Genomic DNA, 19337 nt, shown 5'->3' on the forward strand with positions numbered 1-19337 from the left:
GCTCTGAGCACTGCTGTGCTATACTGCAGTCCTGTTTGCATTGTTAACTCTCATATAAAGTGATGACCACTATTTACATATTTAATGACATGTTAACACAGAAACTCCTGACACGGTTGTGTATTAAATGAATAAATAAGTCAGCAAATCAAAGACTTTCAAATAACTGAAAGCAGCTAAAGATCTGTGTTGTGTTCTTATTTCTATAGCATACTCCATGCACACTACACACACATTACAGTACCAAATCATTGAGCAGATAGTACAGGATGCCAGACTGATTGTATAGAAACATTCTGAAGTCCATTGTTACCTTGCCAGCAACCAACAAGATCTAAGATTCATAAAGATCTCCCACATTTTACTGCATTATTCACCATCCGCCTACATAGAGATTAGTGGCGCTCTTTTTATGTAGGTCATGCTATTGGATAATGAGATGACATTTAGTGCTCATAAGCAGGCGTCACTCCATAATGAAGTCACATCATTGCGTTCTTTACATGCTGCACCTTTTTCCAGACTGCTTCCAGCTTCATCAGTGAAAAGTGACTATTTGTATAATTACTCAGACATTAAGCCATATTGCCTCTCTCTACATCTGTGCTGCTGGTATTGATGATGTCATTGCGGCCCTCTGCTGAAGCACTGACTTTCATTAATTAGACGGTGGCACTGCTGTTCACTCTGTGTTCCCATGGTAACAATGTGTAGTGTCTACTTTCTCCCAGCTATGCCCATCAAGCTGCCGGTTTCCATTTTTCTTCTGGTCGACAAGATTTCTCATACATAACTCAGGAAGTCATTTGTTATACTGTTGACTATTAATAAAGTGCCAAAGCAACCTTGCTGGCTGCATGCTTTGATTTCTCCTTACAGCAGTTTTAACTCACTCTCAACCCACAACAACAGATGAGATACAAGCTTCGCAATAAATGTACATGTTAACCTAAAGTTTAATACTGGCATCAAGGTTTTCCAGCATGTCACTGTTAATTTTACAGTATATGTGCCAAAATCTACAGTTTAATACTGTAAGTACACATGCTGAAACTGCTCTTTAGTGCAAATATCTAATCAGCCAATCACATGACTAAAACTGGGCATGAAAACATAGTCTGATGATGACCCGCTAAAGTCAAACCGATCGTCAGAATGAAAAAGAAATTTGATTTAAGTGGGCCAGAGAGGTTGCTCTGAGTATTTCAGAAATTACTGATCTACAGGGATTTTTCCACAAACCCATCTTTAGGGTTTATAGAGAATGATCTGAAAAAGGGAAGTCTCCAGAGAGCAGCGGTTCTCTGGGGGTAAATGCCCTGTTGATGCCAGAGGTTACAGGAGAAGGGCCCAAGCTACTCAAGCCGATAGGAAGGCAGCATAACTCAAGACAACCACTCATCACAACCAAGGAGTGCAGAAGAGCATCTCTGAACAGATCCAACATTGAATATACAGTATGGGCTATAGCAGCAGAAGATCACACAGCGTCCCATCACTGCCAGCTAAGAACAAGAAACTGAGACTACAATTCACACAGACTCACCACATTGAGCAAAACATGCCTAGTCTGACGAGTCTCAATTTCTGCTGCAATATCTTGACTTTAGGGTCCGAATTTGGCTTAAACAAAATGAAACGCTGGGACCCCATAGTACCATTTGAGGATTGTTCAAACACCACAGCCGACCCGAGTATTGTTCATCCATTTATGACCACAGTGCACCCATCTTTTTCATGGCTTTTTCAAGCAGGGTAATGCACCATGTGGCAAAGCTCAAATCAACTGAAACTGGTTTATTGATCGTCGCAATGAGTTCACTGAACTCAAATGACCTTTGGGAGGTGATGTAACGAGAGATTCGCATCATGAATGTGTAGCCTACAATCTGCAGTGAGATGCTATCATGTCAATATGGAGCAAAATCTCTGAGGAAGCTTTCCCGCAGTTTATTGAAGAATTAAAGTGTTCTGAAGGTAAAAGGGGTCCAATCCAGTACTAGAAAAGTGAACCTAATAAAGTGTATATTATAAGCCACTGCATTGCCAATATACTAACATTTATTGCTTCCATAATTAATATTTTTCTACTGTAAAATAAAGTAAAATATACCTCTAAATACACTAGTCTTTCTGATCAGCCCTGTGTCAATATTTTCATGTATCATCTTTCTTAAACTATGATAAACTATGGTCACTTGCTTGGGTTGCTACAGGAGTTTTCACCTAATTTTAAATTTCTTTATATGGACTGTGTGCTCGGTGTGGCACACAGTGACTTGATGCAACACGAGTAAGTTTATTTTCTGACTCAAATGAAAATAACACTGCAGTAAGACGGGACAGTAGCTTTCTGTTGCTATTTTTTTAAAGACATCATCATTGACACTTTTCTGCTGTGTCGACCTACACCACCATGTTATCAGTGTGCAACAGTTGCTTTCGTTTTAGCAGAAATTTGTTAGTGTGGGCTCAGCTACAGGCTACAAACGATTTACCTCAACGCCACTTGTTAAAGAAGAACAAATGAAAAGAATTTCAAGACATATGTGGCTTAATGCTTCAAAATAGTGAGCTCTGTCTCACAGAAGGAAGAAAAATCACATCCGGAGGTGATGCTCAATGACTTTTCACACCGTGTAATTGAGTATAGATGGAGCACCACGGCTAAAGCCTTAGAGCTCATTCAAATGCATGAAATGAAAAAAGGAAAACAGTAAAGAAACAATTCATTATGTCCCTTCTCGGGAGAGTTTTCCCACAAGCTTTGCCCATCACTACCAAACAGAAGCTCCACACTAATCCTGCCCCAGGCAACAGCTGAACGCCACTCTACTCAGAGCAGTTTAACACATCCACACCTGTGGGGGGAAAAAACTGTTCTTTTACCCTGTTTTCCTAACTGCACCTGTTAATGCACCTGTTGAATAATCAGCTAATCAGCTAAGAACATGAATCCTAGTTCACATCAACCTCGCAGCTACTAATTCACAACTCACAGCCATCAACCTAGTCAACCATTAGTCAACCTGCATATTTTATGTAGATTTTCTTCTTCATATATTCCACGTTTACTTTTTGGTAACACTTTAGTCAAAAGTGCCATGTAATTACACATTCACCACACAGCACGGAGTGTGTGGTGAATGTGGGTGGTCGCATCCTTTCAATGAGAAAGCAGTCCCATAAAACAAACATCCTTTCACCAGGTAGATCCACTCTCAAATTTTCTTATAATTATATTCTTTCAACAATTCCAAATGAATCACAGTTACTCCAAGCCTGTTATTGCCTGCTGCTGCTGCTCAGGAAAAAAAAAGATGCAATTACCTAAGGCAGTGTGAGCAAATATGTGGGTCACCATTCTGGGGCATGGGTGGAAAGGGCAGCGGAGCTCTTTCTTTTCACCACTCAAGCTCGGATGCCAGGTTAGATCTTTGATTAGATTCTGTCTCATTCTTAAACATCGCCTCCAAATGAAGCATTTTTGAGCTGTTCACCCGAACGTCATTGTTATGAATTCACCAGTGAGTGTTTATGAAACTGCAACCGGCCCCTCTGTTATGCACAGACTCTGAAGTGAACTTAAATAGCCTTTCGCAAAGAGTCCATGGAAAAAATGACCTTATGTCTCCATTCCTATCTATTGCTGTTTCATTTTCCTGGTTATGAAACGATGGCTTCCATATCTTCAAGGCTCTCCTCCTGAGAGCACGCAAACCTCTCTTAAGTTTCACAGAACAGTAGAAAGCAGCTTATAAATTATTCTCTTTGAGGAAAGACTAAAACACATTGAATATTGGCTTCCTCTATGGCCAAATATCCACTCTGCCTAATTCTTATTCTACCGAAACAAAAAGCAGTGGACTGCAGATATTTGATTCGATTTGATTATTTTTGAGCTACATGAAAATATTTCATGTTATTTTAGGCAGTTTAACATTTCAGCTGAACTACAGGATACAAAACCTGCTCATCGTGCATCTTTTATTCATCCGATGAGTGGTTTAAAAGTAGTACAAATGTTAACAAGTAATCAGGATGGATGCTCAGTCAACTGAGAAAGTGAATTAATAACATCTACATTATTAATGACAGAAGGCTGGATCATCAGAAGTCTCTGGAAAACAACTCGCATAATGACTAGTTTTCATATTTTTATGTTTTTACCTGTAATGCTTCTTTCCTACACTACATTTGTCTTCTTGGACTTCTTGGAGTAGCTGTGCATGCCACGCAGTTCAGGTGCAGCTACTTTAGCTTTGTTTACCCTCTCTTTTTGTTAACTTTCTCCAGACTGGCTGCACCTCGCAAACAAAAGAACCTTTGGCTTAAAGGGATTTCTTGTACCTACATTGATTTTAATAACTGAAATTCCACCATGTTTATTGTGAGCATAAACCTTTGTTACAGTGTATATGTGCAAATATGAAAAGGAACACAATTGGTTTTCTCTCTTTCAGACAGCTAAGCTTAAAGAGGCCATTGCATCTGAGTGGAACTATGTGTGCACATTACTCATGCTTTAATGTGACAATAATTCATGAATCATGAAGTGTCCTTCAAGAAACCTAAAATCACTGCCAGCTCTGTAAAAAAAAACTGAAAAAAAGTCTTTTTGGCTTCCTCTTGATGGTGGAATAGAACTTCCTGTAGATTTCCATCAATTTTATCATATGTTTCTGTGTTTCTCTTAAGATGCGCATGCACTCACCAGCTACTTTTTAGGTACACCTGTTCAACTACTCGTTAATGGAAAAAATGTAATCGGCCAATCACATTTTTACACGTAGACATGGTCAAGACGACCTGCTGAAGTTCAAATCGAGCATCGGAAAAGGGAAGAAAGGAGATTTCCAGTGAGGGGAAATTTTCTGGGTGTAACGAAGAGGTGTTTCATTACTCTGGGCAAAAATGCCTTGTGCCCTTTCTTATGCTACTTTCCACTGTTCTGGGAGAAGACTGGAAAAATGTTGCCTGGTCTGATGAGTCTTGCATTGCAACATTTAGACGGTCGGGTCAGTTTGGAGTGAAAACAACATGAAAGCTTGGATGAGGTCATGAATATTGTCCAACCACTTATGGCCACAGTGTACCCTGATGATGGCTTTCTACGGGATAATCTCTCAAAACTCAAATCATCTCAAACTTCTTAAACGTGACATTGAGTTCACCTTGTTTTATCTGTGCCATGAAGAATTAAGGTGGTGCTGCATGGGAAAGGGAGTTCAACCCAGTACTAGCAAGATGTACCTAATAAAGTGGACAGTGAGTGAAAATCAGTAAAAAAGTTTAAACACTTAAATTAAAAAAAACAAAACAAAAAAACTCGGAAACTGGAAAGTTTTAGTAGGAAAGTGTAATGAACTCATTGGCTGGACCCAGACTAAGAATGAAATTCAAGTATCACAGCACTATGTGAACTCTCCAGTTCGCCATCAGTGGACATGTTCAGGTTTTGCCCCATGACATCACAGATTACATATGGCTTACTTAACATTAAAGGAAGAAAGAAATGTGCGTGGGAGGGCCCTTTTCATTTCACCATCAGACCTGACACGATCTTGTTGTGACTCCACTAAAGCAAACAACGTTGTAATGCACATGCAGCCAACACCCTCAACTGGAGATCTGAATCACTAGATCTAGGTCACACACACACTGCGAGGCCCATTTTTCTTCTTCATCTGACACACAATGTGTGGCCACACCCGATTCTTAAACGTAACCTTTTGTAGTGAAGCAAGAATAAATGTTACATCCTGTGAATTAGCTATATTTTAGAGACACACGGGGGGGGGGGGGGGGGGGTGATCATCATCACTCAGATGATGATAACAGCTTCTAAAAGAACCTCATTTATGTAGATTCTCACTCCTTTGAATGATGAAGTACCATAAAAACCTTTCCGAAAGGTCAGTATTAGTGCAGTGTCACTGAGGAGCTCTCACACACGTTAGTTTCAGGTAATGTCATTTCATGCCACAAATAAAAAGAGAGGAAGCAAATTCACATAATGTGACTGGTCTCAGTGCCAGAAAAAGGAAAGCTTTCTCTTTTTTATAAAAGGAATAAATAGATTTGAAAAAGCCAAATGTCTTAATGATGGCGTAATGGCTCTGAGCCTGCAGCTACTGAGGACAATCACTGTGTGCTTTAGAGCAAGAGTTCAGTGACACCAGCAAGGCCGATGACGTCAGTAGAGGCAGTTATATAACTGCTGCTGAACATTTTGTCTGTCATAGTTACAAGGCCAAAGAGGGTGACATGAATACCAGTCATACTCTCAGGAGTCATGTGCAACATAGTTCCACTGGCCAAAGGAAGAAAAAGGCAAGCAGGCCTCGGTATAGAGGGGTATGGAACAAAAGGGAACGGCTCTGATTAATGATAACAGTCTGCATGTCTGTCTTATGTCTGCCCTTACGGCTATAAATGCTTCCACATTATCTTCTTACTGGAGATTGATCAAGAATTCACAAGTCTAAAAATTCCCAAACACCACATCAGACCAACAGGTCAAAAGAGTCTAAAGATGATAAAACAGAGAAAATAAGACTGGGATGTGTCTGCAAAGTTTGCTAAAAACTATAACAGTTTGAACAAACACTACAAATAGAAATTATTTAGACATACACAGTAGGCCGCACAAGATTATCAACAAACAAAAAACCTGAAAAAAATCATCATTTAGAGAAGTTCATAATTTAAAACTGTCAGTTTCACTTGGTATTAATTTAATTTAATGGCGACTGTTGCTTCTAGCACCATCGAAGATAAACCCTGTAGCAATAAATGGTGTAAATAAACAGTGGCTTTTGGCCTTAACCCAAATACTGTTACACACTGTACTGACACCTCTGCCATCACTGATTATCCTTATAGGCCACTTTCTTAACTGGGTCTTTTATTGATTCCTAAACAAATTTTATCAGAGGAAATAAGCAGAATTCCACAGAGTCAGTATAACAATTTCATTATCACTGTCACAAAAATATGCCAGCACTGATATAAGGAAATGATATGGTGTGTGCCATGTGATCCCATGGACCATTTAGTACAAGCTTTCAACTGGAACCATTTCTTACTTCCCATCAGGAGTCATTGTTCTCTGAAATATGTTACCTAAGAATCAGAAATACCGGACAACAGCGATCTAAAGCCAACAAATAAAGGCTGTGGATTGGCCTTTAAAGGGTAAGCGTCACTTCAATGTTTTTATAATCATTTTAACTAAGTAATTTGACTGATTTTTATTGGACAATACACATTTCACATGCATTCAAAGTTGCTAAATATAGTTGTTCGCCTATATTTGACTGTAAAGCTAAATTGTGGCTGCTTTAAAGCCAGCTGTCTGCAACAGAAAGGCTCTGAAATATTCTCTGCCCAGCTGTGACAGATGGTATACAGAATTTGCAAAGACACTTACTTCTTACACCAACCATAACCTGAGAATCAGTGCCTTAGCAAAATCATGTAACATGGAACTTGAGGCAAAGAGTGGAAATAAAGTTCCACTAAAAAAAAAAAAAGCCTACACAAAGGAGCTGACAAGTTAATGTGTTTATGTATTTTCTGGCAGCAGTCCATTTTTAATAGCGTATGGTTGAGGCGAATACATCAAAAAATAAACCACACTATATATATATATATTTTTTTAAAGCACAATCTCTTGCCATTTATTACTTTAAATTAATTTTATACCTGAGATAGCAATATCTCACTCAAGGCCATAGTGCTTTAGAGAATATCGGCATAGCTGTGGCCTTGTCCCTGCAAACCATTCAGAGCTGTACTAATATTCAATAAACAGCACTCACTCTTGTGTGATATTGCTTGATTAAGCTGTCTCAGACCAAGGATGATGCCCTCTAGTTTGATAGTGAATCACTGAAGCAATTTCCCTGGTTCCAGCTTCTCAAATGTAAGCCTTCGCTGCTTTTTTCCAGTTTGCACCCAACTTGGTTTGATATAAATCATAATTGTGGTTTTTCTATATTTTTATTAACCAATTATAATTGGGCCTTAAAGAAACAGCCCTATTTGAATTTTAGGATTATAGATTCTGTACAGATTTTACCATTAAAACATAAACATGTTCGCTTCAACAACAATATTCAGCTACTGTAGCAAGAACCATTAATCTGAAAAATTCAAATTCCATTATAACTTTAAGATATAAAGTTCAATTAAATTTCAAGACGTTTGGAAGGTTTTTTTTCCCCAAGTTCAGCTGCAAAAGCCAACTAACACCTTGATGAAACTAATCCTCATGGGGACAATCCCAGGAAGAGAAAGACAACGAGTTATGTCTGCCACAGGGGATAAGTTCATTAGAGTTACCAGCATCTCACATTAGAGACACATTACTTCCCAGAGTTCAAGTAGCGGACACACATTAACACCAAATATTCGGATGAGACTGCGTAAACTGGGCCTTAAGGGTTGATTCCTATGGGTTACCAATTCCAACAAGTAATAAAAAGACACAATAGGACAAAGAAATACCCTGAATGAACCAATGAAAAACTGCATTTTGTTCTCATAAGTGTAAATTTGAGATTTTTGGTTCAAATTGCTGCATCTTTGCAAGACTTTGCTGTTGACAGCTGTTGGAGATTCGTTCAAAATTAATGGCAACACTGCTTTCCCAGCAGAGCTAACATAACATCATGGTCTGAGCTCAGTTTGTTTGTCATTGTGACAAAGATCCAAAACACATCTCCAGGAAATGAAAGGCTATAACTACTAAGATATAGAGCAATAGAGCGCAACATCAGAAAGCTCAGCTAACAGAAAGCTGATATGATCTGGGGTAACATCGGGGTCAGCAAGTGCACAGCAATAAAACTATTCCCTTTGACAACTTCATTAGACTTGGACACCAAATTAAGAATTCAAAGGTGTTGCTTTAGCAAGAAATTCTGGCTCTTTAGAAGAAGGTGGTTCAAGACTTTTGCACTGTACATGTATCTAAATAAAAAATGTTTTCCATAAATACAACCGACTATAATAACATTGTTGCAGAAATGCTGTTGTTTGTGATGTGGTTTGACTGAGTTAATTACTTCTTGTAATTGGCTCCATTGTCCTTCGGTCACTTGGTTGTAAGATTATGGTCATTAAACTTTAACTACAGTTGAAGGAAGTTCCTAGAGAAGCCACAGTGATTTCAGGTTTAGTTAACTTCCTTAACATTCAGCTCTGTCCTAAACAAGGTTATTATAGTTAACTTAGACATAAAACTGGATGTGAAAAAATATATATAAATATCAAATTTTTAATATAATATAGTTAAAAAATAAACAAATTAATTAAAATACTATAAATCAAATCAAATCAAATCAAAATTTATTTATATAGCACATATTAAAAACAACAGTGTTGACCATAGTGCTTCACAGTCAATAAAAACATGAGACAGTTAAAACAAACAATAGAAGAGGACAACAAACAATAGGTAACAACGCAACAAGCTAAAACAGCCAACTAGACAGAATCAAAAGCCAAAGTAAAAAAATAAGTTTTATGACGTAATTTAAAAGACTGGATAGACTCGGCAGTGCGAATATGAACGGGGAGGTTATTCCAGAGTCTGGGTGCCACGGATGCAAAGGCCCGGTCGCCTCTCGACTTCATTCGAGTCCTAGGTTGTGCTAGGAGCCTATGGTTGGATGATCTAAGTGCCCTGTTGGGATTGTATGAATGGAGTAAATCAGAAAGATAACTTGGCGCTAAATTATTCAAAATATTAAAAGTGAACAAAAGAATTTTAAAATCTATACGATATTTAACAGGGAGCCAATGTAATTTGGCTAAAATTGGAGTTATGTGTTCATGAATTCTCGTACCTGTTAAAAGACGCGCAGCTGCATTTTGAATTAACTGGAGCCGGCAAAGAGAGGAGTGTTGGAGGCCCGAGTAGAGGGAGTTACAGTAGTCCAATCTGGATGTAATAAATGCGTGGATAAGCTTTTCAAGATCTTTTAAAGGAAGGAACGGCTTTGCTTTGGAAATCTGACGCAACTGGTAAAAGCTGTTTTTTACCACAGTGGACACCTGTTTCTCGAGTTTAAAAGAGCCATCCAGGAACACTCCGAGGTTTCTTACAGTGGACGAAAGATGGCTAGCGAGAGGGCCTAGGGCGTCAGCTAACTGGTCTAGCGGAGTGTGACTACCAAAGACTATGATTTCAGTCTTATTCTCGTTCAATGTAAGAAAATTATGTGATAACCAAATTTTTACTTCATGCAAACAGTTGAACAGAGGTTGCAAAGAAGCAGTCACATCGGATTTCAAAGGTAAATAAATCTGGATATCATCGGCATAACAGTGAAAGGAGATGTTATGTTTTCTAAAAATTAATCCCAACGGCAACATGTACAAAGAGAAAAGAGCAGGACCGAGCACGGACCCTTGAGGCACACCACAATAAATAGGGGCAGAAGCCGAGGAGTGTTGCCCCATAGCAACAGAGAACGACCTCTCTGAGAGATAGGATTTAAACCAAGATAAAACCGTACCTTTGAGACCAACAACATGTTCCAATCTTGATAGAAGAATGTTGTGATTAACCGTGTCAAAAGCAGCAGACAAGTCAAGTAAAACTAAGACCACAGAATATAATATAATAATAATATAATAATAATAACAATTTGACTGACACTTTAAATAAACTAATTTCATTTTTTCACCCTGGTGTTTACGACAGAATTGCCTAATTTCCTTCGGGATTAATAAAGTATTCTGATTCTGATTGGCTGTTGGGGAAGTTCATTAAAAATCACTGTGGCTTTTGTAGGAGACAAGTGAGCCATGGACAATGGGGCCAATTACGAGAAGTCTCAGTCAAACCACAACACAAACAACAGCATTTCTGGAACAATGTTGCGATAGTCAGTTGCATTTATAGATTTATAGACTGTAAAAGTCTTTAACAACCCTTCAATTCTCAATATTTTGCTTCCAAGGAGCCAGCCTTTCTTATAATTTTTGGATTTGAGTAGCAGTTCTCCAGGCTAGGAAGGTTTTTTAAAGAGGAGTCATTTCTCTTGTTAATTCATTACGTCACTTCACACTGAGACAATCAAGCATAAAAATGGACCTAACTCAAAGGATGACCCAGTTGTGTTCTCACATAACAGACAACTGAGCAAATAATCAATTTTAACAAGTATCTTTAGGAACTTTAATAGAAGCCTGTTGAAAAACACATTTTCTTCCCATTTCTTTAGGTGAATCTATGAAAAAGAAAAACATAGCACATTTTCAACATGAATAAAATTGTTTTTTTACACTAACAAAATTATTTCCAAGGAGCTGTTAGCTGTACAAAATTGGCATATCTCGCTTTGTGTCCTTAAAAGCTTTTGAGAGAAATGAAAAAGTCGAAGTGAAACAACAAGAGCTGTTGTTGGTAAGAAGCAGTGAAAGTCTAGCTCTGATGGAAATTACAAATACTCTGAATGCCTCTTTCATGTAGTCAGGGAGCCTGTTTCCCATCTCTCTCAGCTTTTTTTCTGTTTTATTACCTCGAACTTACCTATTTAAATGTTTTGGCTGCTGCTCTGTCCAAGTACGCATGCCACTGTGGTGCTCATGTCTGCTTTTCTTGATGTCTGTGGAAATAAATGGCTAACCTAAAGTCTTACATTGTATTTGTATGCCTTCTAGTTTTCTGTGGAAGATTTTATATCAATATGGTTTGTTAAAGAAAAAAGCAAAACACCGTGATAAGACTTGAAGTCAATGTCAGTACTGAGACAATAAGGCCAAAATGAGCTAATCACACACAAAAAGATGACACCTCTGGTGTTCGGAGGTAAGCGGGACTTGGTTATTTGCAACCTCTGATCTATTAATCAACCTGTTGTGAGATTACACCCCATTTCATGTGTTTGTGATGAATCATCATGGGTTGAACATTCAACATTCATTCTATGTGGAGCGCGGCTCTGTTTTCTTAAAGAGACAGAAAGCAGGAGGAGTCCCTTTGCTGTAACACAGACCTACACCATTTGTGCATGCCCAGTCACACTAAGCAGCTCTAGCAATATTCAGACTAGCTTTCAGTTTAAGCTTGCAGGACATGGCCCAGTAACCTACTTTCCCCACAACATGCTCTGTAACATCAGAGAAGAGGCTATGTGTCATCAGTTAACTAACCTTCACCACAGCATAGTTTCAGCAAAGAGATGAAAGAAGAAGAAAAAATCACAGACACTAATCAGAGTTATATGTCAGGACAGAAATGTCTACAAGGCCCCATGCTCAGTTTATACTTAAAGGTGAAATAAATCCAGATAGAACTTATAATATAACTTATATTCCCTGCATTTAAAGGTCTCCGGGGGAGGAGACTAAAACTAAAAAAGACCACATGAAGAAGATTAGAGAAGAAAACTTTCAATTTGAGAGCAGAAAAGTCTCAAATTGCCATTCCACTGAGTACAGGGCAAGCGAATTACATTACAATAAATGTTGGTTATAAAAAAACAAACAGATGTGTAACATTTGTGGCAGCATTTCTCAAAACTCTGAAATCCTTGTTTGACTCGAACACATCTTAGCAGAACCTTAGCAGATTGGGTTTCCCTTTTTTCTTCTGTGCACAGACTCGTGTATCAGGTGATCAGCACTGTTAATGGTTAAACCCCACTACCTGACACCCTCAAACCAGTCTTCTGGGTTACCACACACAAAAAAAACCGAAACACCCACACAGTCTGACAGCTGTGTCAGTGGTGCACAGTGCACCACTGACACAGCTGGTCCAGGCTCACTCTACATTTGTTTATCACCCAGAAGCCAAATTTTTTAGTCTGACAAGTAGTGGATGGCCTTCTCCATGATACCTGTCAGTTACTGGAAGCTGTAAAAGGATTGTGATTGACTCCTATATACTGTTTTTATAGTGGTAGACCTAATGCCAAAAGTGGAATCCACAACGTTTTCAAGCTCACCGTGTAACAATGTTCTGATTGTCCCATTTAGCAGCAGGATTAGAATTGGCTGAAGGGAGAAGAAGACAGCATGAGTCATGAGGCAGGCCCAAATGTTTAGCAGCACGATATAAAGAGGAGCATATGGTGCAATGAACAGCCCAGTTCAGTCAGTCATGGAACAGCCTCATCCTGCCCCGCTCAGCTGTCAGCACACATCCTCATCACTGCTCATGGCTCCTGGGCCAACCTCAGCACTGACACAGCAAGCCGGAAAAATGGCACAAGCCTCAACACGAGTGTAAGTAGATGGACACACAGGATAATCTTTTAGACTCTGACAGCAGCACACTTTGGAGCAAAGATAAAAAACAACCAAAATGCCCCGGATCCCTGGCTCTGGGTTTTGTTTCGCATCAGGTCCCCGAACTACAGCTGTGACTGACATAGCATCGGTCATTCAGATCAGACATTCAGATGTATATCAGAGCTGATTTTACTAGGACAAGTGTCTTGGCTTATCAGACTCTAGTTTGTTTGTCTGTTCGTGCCAATTAAGCCACATTCATATTTCATTCCTCATATTTCAAATCACACACACACACACACACACACACACACACACACACACAAGAATCTTCCTTTTTCAGATGGAGTCAAGTGTCTCCATATGGAAAAAACTGACATTTCAGAGCTAGGTCAGCACATAGGTTCCATTATACAGTAGTTACTGCACTTACTAAGATTCTTACACAGCTTCCCACAATATAATGATTATAACACACACTAAAGGACTAAGACTTTCTTCACTTAGTAAACAGAAATTAAAAAAAAAAACAGTCTAAACAGTTATGTATGTGTTTGATTGGGACATAAAAAAGCAGATATACCATCTATTGATATTATAAACACTGTGAAGCAGACTGAGCCAGGAGAAGAGGGTAGCTACTAAAAACAACTTTTTAAAATATTATTATTATTTGAAAGTTTCCAATTTGAAGCCACATTTATAACAACCGTAACAAGTAACGAGCACAAAGCCGGACACTCACCTTATTCTGCCGAATAATGATCCAAACAGGAGCGGCTGTATGTGTTTGTGAGTCTGGGTTTTAACAAATAAAACTCAGACGTGTTACATTCCAGAAAGTTGCTCACATGTGAAACTGCACTGCAGTCTGCTAACGATTCCTGCCGCTGTCTGTATTTAGGCTGCAGCACGCTGCTGAGGTGACCCAGCCTACAAACCTCACACGTTCATTAGAGCGCGCTGGTCAGTCCGCCTCCTGTCCGCGGACTCATGCAGGCTGAATGAAGAGCCTCCGGCAGCAGCCAGTGTGCGGCCGCGCTCACAGCCCCGCCCACTGGTCCACATACTATATTAAGTTACGTGAGCAGGCTGGTTGCAGTCTGCAGAAGAGCGGAGGCGGTCTTTTAAGCCCCGCCTGTTCTCACGACGTCATTGGAGGAAAGTGCCATCCAATACCGCCCTCTCCATAGGGTTACCGTAAGGGGGCGTGGCTGGACCTCCATCCAGCCTTTCAGTTGTCTGCGTTTGGGGGTTTCTCGGCCAACCAACACTACAGGTAGATTATCGCGTGGGTGCAACACAACTGAAGATTTTAAGGCGTTTTGAAGCTCACATTTTGGCTGTTTCACACACCACTGTTCGGCTTATTTGTGTGACTCGTGGTCTCTGGGTCAGCCACAGAGACCACGTAAAGTTTGTTGGTCTGAGAGGCGCACCACTGAGTCGTACCTGTCCCCTACTTTCTCCTCAGTCCAACCAATCAGTGGACGCTGCAGCGCCACCTTTAGTTCAGTGCGTAATATCTGCATGGGTAAACTGCTAAGGGTGCAACAGCTCAAATGAGTCACTCCAGTATATGCAGTTGGTTGAGGCTGAAAGAGTTGTACCTCACTGAGTTTCTCTGGTTTGCTATTTTACATTACAGCTATAGCATTACAGGTCACTACTCATGCATACCATGCATACTTCACATACAATGAAAATGGTTGAGATGTTAGTGGATAAGCAGATATGCTTTTAAATGCTGTGTTGTAGGTCAAAGCAACTGGGGTCCAAACATCTGTCAGTCTAGAATTGTCCTGCCCAGAGCCCAGACCTGAACATTATTGAAGCGGTGTGGGATCACCCTGACAGTGAACATCCAAAGAAGAGCTTTGAACGTCCTTCAAGAACCCTTGGAGAACTATTCCTGAAGAAGAAAGCTGCCTAAGAGAGTTTAGATTGACTTTCAAGCTCATTACAATTGTGAAAACTCTGTTTTTGCCCTATATACTCTATGTTCTTGTTTGTACAAAAATCACTGGACCTATTTTTCAGTTTCCAATCAAAATATAAAGAAATAACAGGTGGCTCTTTGCTTTTGCACAATGCTTTATTTAGAAATCTGCATTATTTCTAGGGTGGCATATAAACAGAAGAAAATTTATGTGACAGGAAAGGTTAACTCCTTGAAAAAGGCAGCTGAAGCACATGTTCAGATCACACTCCTGCAGATCAGTTCTGGAGGCATTTGTACAAAGTTAGACTGATTTGTGGTTTTTCCTATGTCTAAAGACAAGGTAGCATGTAACACTCTAAAACAATTCTGTTGTGAGAGTTGCATCCAAAGCATGATCAAATAGGCCAACACCCCCACTCCTTCACTTCATCTGTCAAAAGATATGCTGTCTAATAGACCTCTCACAGGATGTGTGTCTCTAAATCACTCCTCAGAGGGGAAACAAGGCCAAATGCTTCGAGTGGGTTAAGACATACTTGTATTTCACAGCGGACTGACTATTAAATAATGAATTTCGTTATTCATGACCGTAACAGAAGGGATGCTGCCAGAAGGGAGAATGACACCACAGCATATCAAATCATTTTCAGGCCACATAGATGTTTTGTCTGCAAAGAAAACTCTTTTGCAACTGCCTGCGAGAAACCGTGTGAGTCTGCCAGTCGTCGCACATCATTTTCCTTTATAATTTTCCCGGTGAATAGCTATTCATGAACAGGGCAAAGACCACATAGCTCTACGTGACGAGAAATAAATCTACACCATCCCTCCACTGTTATTCTATATATAAAAAGCTTTATCGTGGAGTCAAACCACACACATAAACACACACTCACACACAAAGAGTCCTCTTCAAACAATGACGAAGTGAACATAAGCTGCCAATTCTCTCAAAAGCAATATTTGAACAAACCACAGCAAACGGCAAGAGAACTTTTTTTTCAATTTAACTGGAGATCACGAGGGAACCTTGAGAATGTACGTATGTGAGCGAGTACATGAAGCCACAACTCAAAAATCCAATAACAATCACAGCTTTGCTGCTGTGATCTGTGATGATGGGTGTTGTGTCAGCCAGCCGTGCACGGTGAGAAACTTCAAAAGAAGTTTATACGTGATCTTTGTTTGTTCATTTTTTGCTAGTTACAAAGAAGGAAAGCATAGGGTATTTATTTTCAGCTTCCCAAATAAAATAGTGACCTCACCTTGGTGGTTATTTGAGACTCAGACATGCTCTCAACCTTTCCATGAGTCTTTCTATCTAAGCCAATGAATGGAGCTTTTTCAGTTTTTAGATTTTCAAGGAATTGTGTGCAAGGTTCAGCTTCAGTATAACACCGATACATTCTGTGGTTTTTTGTGAACACGTGTGAATAATATACCATTAATGTTTACGCATGAACTATTTAAATACATAAGTCTGTCAAAAATGTGTTCTTCAAAAACATCTCATCATGAAAACATGTCAGGCTGTAAAACATGACTGTGCATCGCCCAGAAAACTTCACCCAGGGTGGCAGTAATAAAATAATGAAAATATATGTCTCAACAGTTCTGCATCATTTTGAGTAAAACTGCATAATTTAGTGTTACTTAATCTACAAGTAAGAAAGGCCATGAAGTTTTCTCCTTCTTTCACTTACTCCCTTTAGGGGTCACCACAACAGATCAGTTGCCTCTCTTTTAACCTATGCACAACATCCTCTACACCCTCTTTCAAAAGTACTTCCTATCTCCTTTTACTACCCAAATGGACGCATACTTCACCATAACGTGTTCTTACCCTGTTGTTTTATGTGGCTCATACAAATGAGAACAACCTTCCTTACAAAGATATTGCTGCAAGATGTTATGAACGAATCTGTAATTGCTTACAGTTTCGAACCATCCACCTGTGTCAAAGTACCAAAACTATGGCTTCATCCTAAACTGTTTACGCAGTCCTGCTACGAGCCGAGCCGCACTTATTATACTGGTGTGTTTATCAGAATCAGAATCAGAAAGGGTTTTATTGCCAAATGTTGAGCGGGTTTACAACATTAGGAAATTGCTGCGGTGCTTCAGTGCAAACATACTGTTATAAATTAAGCTTAAATAGACATGAAAATAAAAATGAGAATAATAATTAAAAGTGCTAAGTAGATAGATAGATATATACATGATATATACATGAGTGCAGGTGGTGATCGGTGCCAAACATGGAATGATGCAGTGAACACAGCGTAGGGTCATGTGTTAGTGGTGGGAACAGTCATACGGTTATTGTTCATGTGTTCAAGAGCAGAGGGGAAGAAACTGTTCTTGTGGCGAGAGGTTCTGGTGCGAATGGACCGGAGCCTCCTGCCTGAGGGGAGCAGGTCAAACAGACTGTGTCCAGGGTGAGAAGGGTCAGCTGTGATCCGAGCTGCACGCCCCAGTGTCCTGGAGGTGTACAGGTCCTGCAGAGATGGGAGTCTGCAGCCAACCACCTTCTCAGCAGAGGGCACAACACGCTGCAGTCTCTGTTTGTCCCTGATAGTGGCTCCAGCGTACCACACGGTGATGGAGGAGGTGAGGATGGACTCGATGATTGCAGTGTAGAATTGCATCATCGTCCGTGTTGGCAGGTTGAATTTCTTCAGCTGCCTCAGGAAGTACATCCTCTGCTGGGCTTTCTTGATGACGGAGGTGATGGTGGGCTCCCACTTCAGGTCCTGGGTGATGGTGGTACCCAGGAAGCGGAATGAGTCCACAGAGGTGATGGGGGTGTCAGTCAGGATGATGGGGGGGAGTGGGGCTGTGTGCTTCCTGAAGTCCACAATAATCTCCACTGTCTTCTGGGCATTCAGCACCAGGTTGTTGTGGCTGCACCAGGACACCAGACGTTCAACCTCCCTCCTGTAGGCAGACTCATCCCCGTCCGAGATGAGTCCAATAACGGTGGTGTCATCTGCAAACTTGATTAGCTTGACAGACTGGTGGGTGGAGGTGCAGCAGTTGGTGTACAGGGAGAAAAGCAGAGGAGAAAGAACACAGCCCTGAGGGGAGCCGGTGCTGATGGTCCAGGAGTCTGAGACATTCTTTCCCAGCCTCACATGCTGCTTCCTGTCCGACAGGAAGTCAGTGATCCACCGGCAGATGGGATCAGGCACATTCATCTGGGAAAGCTTGCCTCGGAGATGGTCTGGAAGGATGGTATTGAAGGCAGAGCTGAAGTCCACAAACAGGATCCTGGCGTAGGTTCCTGGGGAGTCCAGATGCTGCAGGATGAAGTGTAGGGCCATGTTGATGGCGTCGTCTACAGACCTGTTGGCTCTGTATGCAAACTGCAGGGGGTCCAGGAGGGGGGCCGTGAGGGTCTTGAGATAGGAGAGAACCAGGCGCTCAAAAGACTTCATGACCACAGATGTCAGAGCCACGGGTCTGTAGTCATTTAGTCCAGTGATCCTAGGTTTCTTGGGGACAGGGATTATGGTGGAGGACTTGAAGCAGGCAGGCACATGACATGCCTGCAGTGAGGAGTTGAAAATGCCAGAAAACACTGGGGCCAGCTCGTTTGCACAGTGTCTGAGGGTGGCAGGAGACACACCGTCTGGGCCAGGAGCTTTCCGAGCATTCAGACTCTTAAACTGCTTCCTCACACCTGCTTCATGAATATGAAGAGTTATGGTGGGAGGAGGTGGTGTGAAATCCTCTTTTGTGTGGGGTGAGGAGGGGGGTGTTGTAGGTGAAGTGTTTGAAGGTGGTGATGGCTCTATGGAGGGGGGAGAGGTGGGGGAATGAGTGTCCAAAGTGTCTCTATTGTTGGAGGTGTGAAGGCTGCCTGATGGCTCGTCAAAACGGCAGTAAAAGTCGTTGGGGGTGTTGGCCAAGAGCAAGTCATCAGTGGAGTGGGAGGTTTTGTAGTTGGTGATATTCCTAAAACCTTTCCACACAGAGGCCGAGTCATTCTCTGAGATCTGCTGCTGCATGTTATGAAACATATCAGAAATTATCTAAACTGAGTTTTTTTTTATCTTAGAATTGCCCAGAGACTTTTCTCTATTGAGTCTGTTACAAACACAGTGAGATGTCTGTCAGAATATAGCTATTAATGGAACTGTGT

The 19337-nt window shown here is 40.6% G+C and overlaps 1 protein-coding gene and 1 long non-coding RNA gene across 4 annotated transcripts in view; one reads left to right on the forward strand and one right to left on the reverse strand.

Moving 5' to 3' along the window:
* npas2 (neuronal PAS domain protein 2) overlaps positions 1–14318 on the reverse strand; it is a 45490-nt gene extending 31172 nt beyond the window's left edge. For 2 of the 3 annotated variants that reach the window (XM_080307044.1, XM_080307046.1), the window contains exon 1: positions 13997–14318. The gene's annotated coding sequence lies outside the window, so the exon portion shown is untranslated. The remainder of the gene's footprint in view (positions 1–13996) is intronic. The other variant, XM_026182864.2, reaches the window with a different exon arrangement.
* Positions 13027–15323, forward strand: LOC145431393 (uncharacterized). The gene is made up of 2 exons (XR_013911699.1): positions 13027–13245; positions 15010–15323. It is a non-coding gene; the product is annotated as an uncharacterized LOC145431393 (long non-coding RNA).
* The last annotated feature ends 4014 nt before the right edge of the window (positions 15324–19337 follow it).

This window comes from Astatotilapia calliptera, chromosome 10, assembly GCF_964374335.1.
Source record: "Astatotilapia calliptera chromosome 10, fAstCal68.1, whole genome shotgun sequence".
NCBI classification, from domain to species: domain Eukaryota; kingdom Metazoa; phylum Chordata; class Actinopteri; order Cichliformes; family Cichlidae; genus Astatotilapia; species Astatotilapia calliptera.